This window comes from Leucopleurus acutus (genome assembly GCF_964270905.1).
Source record: "Leucopleurus acutus genome assembly, chromosome: 6".
Taxonomy (NCBI): domain Eukaryota; kingdom Metazoa; phylum Chordata; class Mammalia; order Artiodactyla; family Delphinidae; genus Leucopleurus; species Leucopleurus acutus.
In genome coordinates, this window is record NC_139149.1 from 16,768,233 (window position 1) to 16,782,462 (window position 14,230).

A 14,230-nucleotide genomic window follows, 5' to 3' on the forward strand; every position below is an offset into this window, starting at 1 on the left:
GGTACTGGAACGAAAACAGAAATATAGATTAATGGAACAGGAGAGAAAGCCCAGAGATAAACCCACACATATATGGTCACCTTATCTTTGAAAATGGAGGCAAGAATATACAATGGAGAAAAGACAGTCTCTTCAATAAGTGGTGCTGGGAAAACTGGACAGCTACATGTAAAAGAATGAAATTAGAACACTCCTTAACACCATACACAAAAATAAACTCAAAATGGATTAAAGACCTAAATGTAAGGCCAGATACTATAAAACTCTTAGAGGAAAATGTAGGCAGAACACTCTGTGACATAAATCACAGCAAGATCCTTTTGGACCCACCTCCCAGAGAAATGGAAATAAAACAAAAAATAAACAAATGGGACCTAATGAAACTTATAGTCATTCTTTATACTATATAAGTATAAAGAGAAATGGAAATAAAACAAAAAATAATGGAAATAAAACAAAAAATAAAACAAAAAAAAATGGAAATAAAACAAAAAATAAACAAATGGGACCTAATGAAACTTATAGTCATTCTTTATACTATATACCCTAGAAATCACATAAGTTCAGAGAAAACTACTTCATCCTTTTTTATGGAAAAATATTATTTCAGTGAGTGGTTGTACATAAATTATTCAACCAGCACCTTAGGCTGTTTCCAGTCTTTTCAAGTTACAACTAATGCTCAGATTCAGAACCTTGAACATACACTGCTTTCACATGTGGAGGACTCTCTTCATGGTAAATTCACAGACTTGGGGTTGTTGGAGTGAAGTGGTTTTGTTAGTTATTTTCAGTTATATAATTTCATATTAGATTTTCCAATCTACATGACTGCCCCTAATATCTTAATCCTTTTATCAACAGCTGCCACCAACCACTTAACTTTTCTTGAATATATTAGCATTTATCTTTATCCCTCAGTGTGGAGTGACTACAACTGAATATAACACTCTAAGAATCAAGTCCAAATTTGAGTAGGGCAACAATCTCCGTTGTTGCAGATACTTTTTAATCTATTTGAGGTAATTATAATTATATTGGACTCTTTTGGGCACATGCATCTCTTTATCACATAATTTTACAGTCATTTTAAACCCCTAAGTATTTTCTACACTCACCCTTTCCATTTCATAGACTTTTTGTAACATTGTAGGTTTGATCCAAATAAAGGTCTTTTTCCAATTTATTAATTTTTAATATTATCTAATAAATTAGATGCATCATACATCTGTCAATATGATATGGTCATCATTCGGTTATCCAACATACTATCAACTCCCTCTAGCCTAAGGTAGTGACAAAGTGACACAACTTTTACACAGACTGTGACACAATACGGCAGATGAATTTTGCTTCAAGGCACTAATAATGTTTTCACCAAATAAAAAAAAAGTTGTTCTAATGGATGTTTCTTCATTTGTTAGACCAATTTTTGTATTGGTAGTTATATATACTGCATGCCAACTATCTACTTGGTATCTCACAATAAACTGAGACAAGTATCATTAACTCTCCTGATTATACAAAAGAGGAAACTTGAGTTACAAAGGAAGGCAGTTATTTGTTCCAAGTACACAGGTGCTAAATGGCAGTGTGAGTAATTGAGCTTGAGTTCCACACAGTCCAGAATTATAATTGGCTGCACACAGCAGAACTTTAGGTGCTCTCATAGGTTACTTGCTATCTGCACTTCTAATACTGATAAACTGAGGATTCTTGACAGTGCTTGCTTTTGCTTTCTGGAAGCTTGTTTCTAAAGGATTTGACAAAAAAATTGGCAAGGGAATTATGACAGTATTTTTGAGACTTATCCAGCCATAAATTGGTCAAAGAAGGAAAATATTAGAAAGAATAAAAAGGGACAAAAAGATATTCTTAGCTTTTGAGAACCAAACACTTTACTTTGAAAAAGTTATCTAAGTCAATTTAATGAAAAGGTAAGAAATAACTCTTTAAAAGTGTTAGGGCTCAAGGAAGAATAGTCTATTATATTATCTTTCCTTGAACTTTCTTCTCTATGATTTCAAGGTGTTTTAGAAAAACTCATATGAAAGACAGGTATTTAATAAAGGAAAAACTTAACTTCAAAGACCCTTTAAAGGAGGCATTACCATAACTAATTTACAGGCCTAATATCTACACAAGGGAAAGTTTCAAGATCTAAAAAGGTCACCTCGTACTAGGAAACCAAAGTTGAGTGTGTGATCTCATTTTGCTTCCTGGAGCTTGTATGAATCTTTTCCATCTTCAACTCAATTCCTGAACAGCAAAGTTCTAATCTTTTTTCTGAGAAAATGCTTCAGGGAGCCATACTCAAAGGTGTCAAACTCAAAGGTGATCTTGGGAAATTGAGAAATCCTGCTAGAGATCTGCAATTTACATATTAAAGTTTCTGAGATATTATATAGAAAAAGAAATCTGTTCTTCAGACACAAAGATATTGCACCAGTGATTTTTTTTTCCTCTCACAACACTGAGAAATATTTTCACACTTTGGGGAATACTGTTCTAACAGTTCCTTCCACTAATCCTTATCCACTTTCATTTCCCATCTTCCCTCACACCCTTGTCACCACTGTACCTCATCACTTCCACCCTGTAAAAGGCAGTCTTTACATAAATTGTGAGCTCCGTTCGGGCAGAGATATTGTCCATCCTTCCTGCAATATCTCCAGAATCTAACACAGCTACAGGCATATAGTAAGACTTAAATAAGTATATGAAATAAATGAATATTTGAATGACTATATGTGAATGACTATATGTGAATGACTATATGTGAATGACTATATGTGAATGAATGACTATATGTGAATAGAAACTTAACATCAACCACAAGTTCACAAGTATATCCAAAGTCATTTCAATCTTCCTCTCCATATACAATTAGATACACTTGTATCTATATGGCATTAATCACCCTGATGTATGGAAATTCACTTGTAAATGAAACATAGTTAAGGATGTGAATTTTTTATTTGATAAAGTAGGGGTTGGCAAACTTCTTCTGTAAAGGTCCAGATAGTAAATGTTTTAAACCTTGCAGATTATATATTCTGCTGCAACTACTCAACTTTGCCATTATACTGCAGAAACAGCCATAGAAAGTAAGAATAAATGAATGGGTGAGGCTGTGTTCCAAGAAATTTTTATTTATCCAAACAGGCAGAGATACTCAATATCACTAGTCACCCACTAAAATGCCTTTTGGGGGGTTGTTTCTGAGAGATTTGACAAAATCTCTCAAAGAGATTATGAAAGTACTTTTGAGACTTATACAGCCATGAATTGCTCAAGGTAGGAAAACATTAGAAAGAAAAAAAAGGCATAAAAGATATTCCTAACTTTTGAGAACCAAACACTAAAATACATTAAAAAAACATTAAAAAAAGTTGGACAATGGGAACATATGTATATGTATAACTGATTCACTTTGTTATAAAGCAGAAACTAACACACCATTGTAAAGCAATTATACTCCAATAAAGATGTTAAAAAAAAGTCTTGGCAGGAATACGGAGAAACTGGAACACTCAAACATTGCTGGTGGGAATGTAGAATGGTACAGCCACTTTGGAAAACAGTCTGACAGTTTCTCAAAAGGTGAAACAGAGAGTTAACACATGACTCAGCAATTACACTCCTAGGTAGAATTCTAAAAAGAGAAATGAAAATGTAGATCCAAAATAAACAAACAAAAATGTGTGCATAAATAGCAGCATTAACAGTCAAAAGTGAAAACAACTCAAATTTCCACGAACCGATGAATGAATAAATAAAATGTGGTATTCCCATGCAATGGAATATTATTAGACAATAAGAAGGAATGAAGTATTTATACATGCTACAACACATATGGACCTCAAAAACATTATACCAAGTGAAAGAAGAAGACACAAATGACCACATATTATAAAATGCCATTTATATGAAATATGTAGAATAGTCAAATATATGGAGACATAAAGTAGGTGAGTAGTTGTCTATGGATGGGGCCCGGCTGAGGGCGTGGACAGTGGAAGGAATGAGGAATGATTACTAATGTATTCAAGGTTCCTTTTGGGGGGATGATGAAAATGTTCTAAAATTAGAATATGGAGATGGATACCCAGGTCTGTAAATAGACTAAAACCTATTGAGTTGTATATTTTAAATGAGTCAACTTTATGGCATGTAAATCATACCTAAATAAAGCTGCTAAAAACACAGTTTTTAGAAAGTGGCAGAGTGTTTGAACCCCTTTTCTAATTGATTCATAATGCTTCCTTTTACAAGAGAAATAATTCAATTTGCCAAAATCTGGGTTATGCATGATCTTTCAGTATTTCAGTAAAATACCCATGTATTTAATGAGAATGCATACTTGCATGAACATGAAAGTCAATGAAAAGCTTTTGGTCTACTTTTCAGGCAAACCACAGGCATGAATTCAGGAAACCATCTGGAGGCAAATAAAATACACCCCCCTGAGACAAGCTGGGACCAGGGACCCTTTGCTACAGTGCTGCTTGCACCTGGACATACCTCTCCTTGAGCAACAAAATACAAAGAAACTGTATGGGACTAAAAATAACTGCCTGCATGTGCAGTTGAGACAAATTCTGGACAAAAAATATAGAGACCAAAAAAACCCAACTGCCACTTTTGAAGAGCCTGGAGCAAAAGCAGGGAGCTGAGCATGCCCCCTGCACACAACACCACATAAGGGGTGGGCAAAACACCTAAGCCACCACTCCGTCCGGACCCCTGGACACACCCCTACCCTGTATAGGGAGCAAGCAAGCAAGGGAACCTGTTGTCGGTTCTCACTCCCCCCTGCTGCAGCAGGGGCCCCAATAAAGCCTTGCCTGAATTTCTTGTCTGGCCTCTAGTCAATTTCTATTGATTGGGGAAGGCCAAGAACCCTGGAGTGTCAAGAACCCTGACACTCCTGACCTTTGACAATGAAGCGATTGGTTTAACTGTTAACCTCAATTAGCCACTGCCCCTGATTCTCATTGTATACTTCCTTGTTTGGGGTCTTTCTTGTGATTTTCTGGATTGGCCTCTAGATTCTAAGCATGAAAGACTCTGACTGATTGGTTCATTGAGGCAGTCTCCAGGACTTGGCACTGTACCTTTCAAAACTTCTGTTCTTCATAAATGCACATTGAAACCAGGGAAGTAAAAGGTGCAGAGCATTTAGAACTAGAAAGATTCTAATGTAGTTTAAAACTTCTAGGACCCTGACCTTTGACAGGTGGCTGGTGCCATCTGAGTCTCAGTCAGCAAAATGAAATGGAAGGATAAAAAATGTTTCTACCCAACTCACAAAATACATGCGAAAGATCTGTGTGAACTCTAAAAAAAAGTGCCGTATAAATATCCAGTATAATGATTGCTGTGACTATTTTGCATAGATGTGCCTTTGCTCATTTGTCTCTGTATCTTTTAGCTTAAGTGAGGTGTATGAGTTTACACATTTATAAATAAAATAAATAAATTTAAGGGTAATTATAGACTCATCTGAATGTGGCTGGGAAATCCGATTATAGGGAAATATTCAGTCACATTTCGATTATAATTATATCTAGATTGTGAGCTGCTAAAGGCAGGTGTTCTGTAATCTTTGTAATCACATTGCTAGAATTATACTTGGCATTTGGTTGGTGTTTCATAAACATTTCCTGAACAATCTGCCCACTTATATTATTAAAATAAGTGTGTTAAAAAGCATGATTCAAGTAAGAATTCTTGGAAGAAGAGACTCAAGCCTCATAGTAGCAAGGGTTTTAATCTGGAAACCATGGACCCCAGGATAAGCTACAGGGGTTGTTAGCCCTGAAATTATATGCAAATATCTGTGTTTATGTGCTTATTTGCATTTTGCTGGGTCCATGGTTTGATCAGATTCCCAAAGTGGCCTATGGCTACCCACAGTATTAAAAATCATTTTACCAAACTATTGTAACTCCTTCAACATCGAGATAAAAAATACAACGTGCTTGCAGTTTAGGGAATTCATCTTATCCTTCTCTGATGCCAATTACAACATAAAGACTAAACGCATGAAAAGTAATCACTACACACTGACTGAATGATAATAGGTCATGCTATACTCCACATATAAAGAATAAGCTCTTATATTCAACACCTACTGGGAAATTTTTTTTCCTGCAGTGGAAATGGATTTTTCTTCAGTTGACTTGATGATCAACGGGATATATTTGCAGGCAGCTAGTCTGGAATGACTTAGACAAAGGATTCAGGAGAGGAATGAATTCATGTTCCTACAACACAATGACGTTTGACTATAACCACCTTTTTAAAAGCCCCATGCACTCATTTAATGGTAGGAGTAATTGGTTCCTTTATTAGGGCTTCCTTTGTGAGATATTTTTGAAAATGATCTCAGTCCCTTTAAATCAGTATTTCTCAAAAAGTGTTCTGTGTTACACCAGTTCCAGGCAATGTTAATAGGTATTATGAAAACACATTTAACATTTCCTAAACGTGACTGTCCTTGGAATCCTTGAGAGTCAGTTATTTTTGTATTATACTTTGAAAGCACTGCTTTAACTCAAAGGTGAGGAATGCAAAATCATTTATAGGTCATCCAAGAAGGTTAAAATTAATTTGCCCTTAGTAGAGATAAGAAATTTAATGAAAGTCGTCTTGATGCCAAAACGGAAAAAAAATAACAAACAAAAAAAATTCTGACAGTTAAAGAAAGCACTCTGTCTTAGAGGTATTCATCATCTTTGGCAATGATCTTTTTTTTCTTTAGAATAAACTTTATAGAGTATAAAGGAAAATATCTCAAAACAAGTAGAATATATTCTCTTTTCTTCTAAAGAAGGCCAAGGCCATAAATACTAGAGGTGTAAAGGAATATGAGGAAAAAAATATCTATGCGTGCTGAAGAGCCAATTCGGGGAAAAAATATGAGTCAATTGATCTCTAGTGCTTACCAAGCCACTACAAGTAGATGGCACTCAATATGGTGCTAAGTCACTTAAGGAATCATGTTGAGATTGGGAATATACCCTCAGAATTATTTTTTCCATCCTGCAATTTACATTTTAGATTATATATTATAGAATTCCATTATAGAAATGTTCCTTACACGTTTAAAATCCCTGTTTTACCATCCAGGAAGCTTACAACCTACAGAAATAGAAAGACAAGTCAATGAAAAAATAATGTATCTCTAAAATGAATGGGGCTCATCTTCCCTTTTTTCCTACTTAAAAATGTCCCACGTCAACTGCATATCAATAAGCATTGCCTATTTATTATCAAAGAGAACTAAAACATCATGCATTTGAAGATATATAGCTAGAAATAATTACTATTATTAAAAATGTAATATTTTATAATAGAAGGCTATTTTATAATAGAATAGTTGCAGTATTTATGCTTATTTCCATTTCTTTTGAACACTGACATTTAAGTTTTTAAAAAACGCCCAAATTTTTTTGAAAAAGTGTTGGAAATTGTATCTAAAATAGTGTAAAAGTTAATTGTTACTCTATAATCCGAAAAGAGATGCTTGAGCACTATAGTTCTGTGCATCTTTTTTTTTTTTTTCTGCATTTGGTGTTTGGACTGAAAGATTGGGATTAAATACAAGAAAGGATTTCTTGTCATATATCAGTGTTGTTGCCATCTCTTTACACTAAATGCTAACCATGTCATTTTGAAATATAAAGGGCAAATTATGTTTTCAGAATGGGCTTTATATCTCTGGAGGTGTTTATGATTTGTATTATTTGGAAAAATTTCCTCTTATAAGAAATGACCCTTATAGAATCAGTTGACCATACTTTCCAATTTTTGCCTGCTCTACTGGTGCAATTATAAATAGAACTTTCTTTATTCTGAAAAAGTGACTTGACTTGGACAATAAATTATATGGCCACTCTACCCTAATACCATATTTTCCATAGAAATTATCTAAATAACTGGGCAGAGCTCTGATTACACTATAAGTTTCTGGAAAAGAAGACATTATTGATCATTACTGTAATGAAGAAATAAAAAAATTAAAAATGCATACTCTTAAGCAAATGGATAGAAAATTATGACTCTCTAAGCAGTCCAAAAGTATCAACTCAACCAGAACTGCTAATACAGACAGGTAAAAATTATGGTTTCTCCATAAAATATGACAAACTTTCTGTCTAGTTGACAGTGTTTTGCAGGTTTTACCTTTGGTTTCTTTTATTTTTCTGGGTGACCATGTAAGATATTTTAATCTGAAAAGAGTGACAGGCTAATGTTCTATAAATCCTACTCCACACTTCCAGTAGGGGAATTAAAAGTTGGTAGCTACAAGTTTCTGATGGCCCGTCATACCTCTTTAAAACATCGTTATGTATGCTAAGACTTAAACATAACATTATTCTTTTGAATATAAAATATGTGTGGGTTTGCATGCAGAAAGCAAAGAGATAAAGTGGAAAGGAGGCTAGTTCAGGCTAGTTCACATAATGGGTGACTAGATTCCAAGTTCGAACCTGGCCCTGTGCTCTGTTTGGGAAGCAAGGACTTGATTTTCAGGTAGTGCTGCCATTCTCCTGGAGGACAGCTGATGTAAATCAATGGCAGTGAGTAAAGATTTCAGGAGATGAGAATGCCCATCAGTAAAGCAGCAGTGGCATAACATTCCAATATGCTCTTTATGAAATGCAAAGCTACTTCACTTGGAGGGCAAAACTGAACAGATGGAATAAATCTTTCTTACTTTATGTTTATTAAGAATATAGTTTCAACTCTGGAGCTTATTTCAATATCTTTTACAAATTTTACAATTTACGCATTTATCTACTCCATCAAATAGTAACCAACTCTCAGGTATCCATTCCCTCTGTTGCTGGAAAACAAAGTTAGAACGAAGTCCTATCTTCAGTGAGTTTATTGAAGAAAACAGAAAAGGAAATGACTGAACTCAAATGACAACAGGTGTTTTGATAGACATTCACACAGAATAAAGCACGTGTCACTAGCAAAGCCCATTCACAATTCCTGGGGAACAAAAATAGAATCTGGGTGATAAGATAAAGTCTAACCTTTTCTCCCCCTTGTGCTTAGTCTAGTTTCACTTGCTCATAGGGTGTCACGTGCAGACACCTCACACTCAGAATTTCAGTCCGGAGTTCCTGGTACGAAATGGCACCTCAGCTCCCGGACCGTGTGCGGAAGTGCTACACACGACACTGCAATTCAAGATGGCGGGGGCAGGCCGTGTGCAGAGATGCTGCGATCTGGAGTGTCAGTAACACGCATGTGCCCATCACGCGAGAACTCTGCCCCCTCCCCTCCCCACTGATAGAACGTCACAAAGCAGCCCCACCCACAGTCCCTCGGGGAGAACGCATGAACTCTAGAGAGCACGCTCGCACCTCTCCATTCTTTGATCAAAGAATAAAGCTTTCCTTTGCTTATGAACCGAATCTGGTCTCCTTCTATTGGTACGAGCGACACAGGCCAGAAGGACCCTTTTTGGGGACAGACTCAGGAGGGTCAGTAACACAGGGGCACTGAGAAAGTCGGTTCTATGCCTGGGTTGACAAAAGGCTCACAGTGTGACACTTGACTGAGTGAGCCTCGAGAGGAGAGCAGGTGACTAGAATAGCAGAGGATCACACAGAGGAGTCAGCAGGGGTAACAGCAAGAGTGTTAGAAACTGCTGGACCTGTTCAGAAAACTGTCAGTGCTCTGTACTTGGGTATTGATCTTACCGGGGCACGAACCCGTGTCCCCTGCATCGGCAGGCGGACTCTCACCCACTGCGCCACCAGGGAATCCCCTGCGTATTGATCTTTTATGAAAAGGATGAGAGCACTGTAGAAAGATATGAAGATACAGGCAATGCCATGCTAAGAACATTAGATTTTTTATTATAGAGAATGGGGGCACATGAAGTATTCTAAGCAGGGAGCTAATATGTCCAGACCTGAATTTTAGAACGATAAATGGTATGAGTGATTGAAAGACACGTGAGCAAGGCTACGATACAGCTATTTAACCTAGTCTTGGGAAGGCTACTTAATGTAGGTGATATCTGAGCTAAAGTTCAAAGAATGAACAGGAGCTAATCAGACAAAAAAGTCATTACAGGGAGAAGGAAGAATATTAGAGGAACAGAAACATGAAATTTTATGATATAGCATAAAGGTAGTGGTAGAAAATTGTGAGAAATAGAACTGTAGGAAAAAGTACACCCCCAAACAAGAATATTAATTCCATATATCTCTCACCTCTATTTAAGTAACACTTGCTACTTTTTTCTAATTGTACAGTCAAACAATTATCTACTATAATCTCCATTTAGGTTCTCTCTGGAAAGGGAAAGGAATAGAAATTCAGGATGAAATTTCTAATTCCATGTTAAATAATTGACTCCATTTTTCCAGATCATTAGGTTTGGCATTAATTTTCTTAATCCCCGTAAATAATTGCAATAACCTTAAAGAGATACGCTTTCCCAAGGAGAAGCAGTGGTTTCCAGATTTTTGTTTAATATTATATATGTTGCTCCACCCTTTCCTTTAACAATTACTCTTCTGCTTGAGTTTCTATTTTCATAAATAACTACAACAATTTAAGAATACATTTACTTTGTAATGCTGTGATCACATGTGGAATTTGTATTCACCTAGTCTATGGAGTCACATGTAATGCAACTTATAACTCCATGCCATTCTAGAATTTATAATCAGTCAATCAGATAAGATAAATGATGGGTTTTTTCCTCAAATATGTGCTTCTATTTTATAGAAGTAAAACAGTCTGAAATGAAAAAAATGTGCATTCGTATGTACGTGTGTATGTACATGCACATGTTTAAAATGGACTGAATTAATATAGTAATTGGCCAGAAAATTTTCAGATGTAATACAAATATAACCAGTTCTATAACTATAATCTTACTACTAAATATTTGTTTACTTTCGTATTGCTTTCTTGGTAGTTTTTATAAATTTCAGTATCTGTTAACTTTTTTTCAAATTTGGTTTGTTCCTTTTCACAGAGGAAAGCAAAAATGCGAAATTTTTGCTCTCATTTTTCCTCATTTGCTTAACATCAGAGTTATTTAATTTTACTTTAAAATTTTCTGATCCTGACATGTTCTTAATTCCTCCTTTAAAATTTTATTTATTCCTGATTTTCCCCAGCCATTTTTGGGGTTATTCTCCACCCTGATGGCTCTTAGCCATCTTTTAAATTTTTTAAAGGGGAAATGGGTGGGGGAGGGATAAATTAGGAGTTTGGGATCAGCAGATACAAACTACTATATATAAAACAGATAAGCAGCAAGGTCCTACGTTATAACCCATGGAACTATATTCAATATCCTGTAATAAACCATAATGGAAAAGAATATGTATACATATATATGTATAACTGAATCACTTCGCTGTGCACAAGAAACTAACACAACATTGTAAAACAACTGTACTTCAATTAAAAGAAAAAAAAAGAAAAAAATTTACACACCCAACAGTTTATCACTTCTTCTCAGAACCACTGATGAGTCGGAAAGCACTTCTCTAATAGAGATAGATAATACAAGCCCCCAGGAGGGGGGAAACGTTCTCATTATCTCACTTTTTTTTCTCAACTAGATTCCATTTGCTTAAGAATCTGTGGACAAAAAGATTACCCACTCATTGAGCTGGTCAACACTGAGCACTTGGAGAGTGTTTGGCTAGAGATGAAGCAACTCAGATGAACAAGCATCTTATTTGTGATGACATCCTGGAATTACAGCAGGTATCATGTAAGCTTCACTGGTCACAATCCAACAAAATATATGTTTTTAATGTGCATATATTTGTTCTGAATTGCAGTAATTTTAAATAGATTATCTCTTTACTCTGCCTTTGCCTTTGTGCATATATAATATTTATACTTAAGAAAGGGGGTAGAAAATTTTATATAGGGAACTGTAAAGCTATTTGACTAGTCCACATAATAATTTAATATTTATTATCCACTCAAATATTATTTTACACTTATATAACTGCTACCCAGGTACCAAAATAATCTCCTACCTGATCTCCCTCAAAAGATGATCTCTGCCCTCACCTCGTGAGACTTGCACTCTGGTTGCCTAGTGCCTTTAAAGCAAGTCACTTAACCTCTCCAAGAGAGAATTCCTTTCCCTATAGAATTGTGGAGGTCAGAGAAATTTTCAGTCAATAGTCAGGCTACTGTCAGGAGGTACCTGGAAATGTGCAGGATTGATTTACGCAGTCTGAGTAACTGGGTGCCTGAATGACGCTAGACAGCGGGTCCGACCATGTACATACACAGCTCCACCCAATGAAGAATTATCACATCCAAACTCTCTCAGCAACTTTTTTTGTTTGTTTGTTTTTGTTTTTGTTTGTGGTACGCGGGCCTCTCACTGCTGTGGCCTCTCCCGTTGCGGAGCACAAGCTCCGGACGCGCAGGCCCAGCAGCCATGGCTCACGGGCCCAGCCGCTCCGCGGCATGTGGGATCCTCCCGGACCGGGGCATGAACCCGCGTCCCCTGCATCGGCAGGCGGACTCTCAACCACTGCGCCACGACGGAAGCCCTCTCAGCAACTTTTTTAAGAGACGTAAGCTGAGAACTGATCTCTAAAGTTATATTCAATTCTAAAATTGCATAAGGGATAAGTTTTTACAGTGATGATGGTAGACCTTTCAGTTTTCTGCTCATCCCCTTTGGCCCTGACCATTTCAGTGCATGCCCTGAATTCCATCTGATAATACCTTTGTTACTCTGCTCCAAGTATCCCTTGGGCCTCCCCTTCGGCAGTCCACAGAAGTGGTTGGTAATGAATGTCTCTGGGATAGCCTTTAAATCAAGGATTGAATCCACATTTCTCCCTCCTGTGGGCAGGCATGGTGATGTCTCTGAAGTGTGTTGTTCTAATATCATTTCCCAGAGCTCCTCAGAGGATTAAACTCCAGGTGCCCGGAGTCTAAGATGCTTGACTATATACCCTTTATCGGTACCTTTCCTTCCCAGTCCTACTTTCTCACTGGGATTTCTTAAGATCATCTCCCAGTAACCTACTTCTACTGAAATCTATGCCTATGTCTGCTTTTGTGGGAGTCCAAATTGAGACAATTATGTATTAGCTGTAAGTATTAATGAGGCTCAGAGAAGGCATGTGTCTTAGCAGTATTTGTTCGAACCGTCAGGAATGGATTCTCTGAAAATGGAGGCTTATGTTAGGGATCTGAAGTGGAAAAAGGAGAGGAGAACAATGGAATATTGAGTCAGCTGTATGCAGACTATGACTTTGAATTACAGTGCAGAGTTTACACCACGGAGGGGCAGTAGCTGTATTAGATAAGCAAGTAGAAGCACTTAGCCATAAAGAACTCATGGACATTGAGACACAGAACTGCTCCGATGATAAAATAACACAAGAGTTTCTATACACAAGGACCAAAAGATATTCTATCAGCATATATAAATCAGAAACCACAGACACACTATTACAATGTTACCCTTCACATATTTTCTGAGTGCTTACTGAACACAGGACTAAGCATTGGGATTTCTTGAACTTCACTCATGAATGAGATTCCTATCTGGCCAACTACCAAAAGAGAGAGTACCATGCCAAGAACTTCCCAAAAAAGGAAAGATTCACTTCCTATCTACATAAAATAGCATCCAAATATCTGGCTCTCCTAGAAATCTCTTCAGCATCAAGTCACAGAAACAAACCACTAAATACTCTAAGGATGTAATTCCTTGAGGTCTTGGATAAATATGCATCCTCCCAGCAGCAAAGTGTGAAAGTCATGTAGCAGCCATAGTTACAATCATTAAACAAAGAAACACATTCTTTGTTTTATGTCCCATTCTATACAGTTGATTTATCAACGCTGCCTAGTGGTAAGATTCCTCCTAATATTACCAGTTGTGATACTGTTATTGTGATTAAATGGAAAGTTATAAAAGGGGTAAAAAAAAATACATGTGTTCAGCATTTTTAATGCCTCTAACAGTGTTAGGTGTATCAATATCTCTGTTTTATAATTTCATATAATTTCGTATATATAGTTAGAATGTATCATTATATCAATACATAGCCTTATAAGAGAAGTGCTATTAATCCCATTTTGCAAAGGAGGAAATTGAGGCTCAGAGACATTAAGTAACTTTCCCAGGATCACTATAACTATGCATTGCAGACATGAGATTACAACCCAGGTCTTTCTGCCTGCAAAACACATACTT

The 14,230-nt window shown here is 36.5% G+C and overlaps 1 protein-coding gene across 5 annotated transcripts in view; it reads right to left on the reverse strand.

The window, feature by feature from the left end:
* The window catches only part of DPP10 (dipeptidyl peptidase like 10), a gene marked incomplete at both ends in the record, with an annotated part of 1,304,794 nt that overhangs the window by 218,104 nt on the left and 1,072,460 nt on the right, over nucleotides 1-14,230 (reverse strand). The window lies entirely within an intron of this gene.